The following is an 877-nucleotide window of genomic DNA, read 5'->3' on the forward strand; positions in this document are numbered from 1 at the left end:
GTAACACATTGGAGTATTGGAGTGAACTAGATGCATGAAAGTAGTTTGAGAATGTCCAAGAAACAAACCAAAAGAAAATGCCGATAATAGTGATATATTATTATTAACAGCTATGATAATCATTTTTCATTCTTTTTCTACAACGCTTTCAATACTTGCAAAGCCTGATGACATGTCTCAGCCGAGGCTAAGGTTCGGATGCCAAGTAGGCTCGGACAACCGTTTGACGCATACCACTTCCCAAGAAAGGAAAAATAGTTAAAGCAATATTATATTATTTTATTATTATTTTTTGCCACCAAAGACAACTACTGTGTTACTTCGTACACCCAAAGTAAAAAGTAGCTTCCTCTGTTTCTGCTTCACTCTCACTCTCTCTCTCACATAGCCGTAGCCATAGCCGGAACCACTCTTCTCTCAGAAGCCAAAACGAAAAGTAGTCATAAGAAGAAAAACCATAACTCAATATTCACATTCACCTATTGCTTCTCTTCCAAGCCTAATCTCTCTCTCTCTCTATATATATATAACCCTTTTATCTATTTCATGCTGATTTTTGTTCCGCCATTGAAAGTTGAAGACTTTAAGCTTGGTTTCTTCAATGGCGAGGCGAAAGACCGCTATTCCTCTCTTTCTGCTTTGTTCTCTTCACATTCACTTTATTCTGATTCTCAACGTGCATGCCATTTTGGACCCAATTGATTTCTTAGCTCTTCAATCCATTCGGAAGAGTCTCCAAGACATGCCAGGTTCAACCTTTTTCTCCGATTGGGACTTCACTTCCGATCCCTGCAACTTCTCCGGCGTCTTCTGTGATTCGGACAGGGTTGTTTCTCTTAACCTTGGCGACCCCAGAGCCGGCTCGCCCGGTCTTACC

This window comes from Arachis ipaensis, chromosome B02 (genome assembly GCF_000816755.2).
Source record: "Arachis ipaensis cultivar K30076 chromosome B02, Araip1.1, whole genome shotgun sequence".
NCBI lineage: Eukaryota > Viridiplantae > Streptophyta > Magnoliopsida > Fabales > Fabaceae > Arachis > Arachis ipaensis.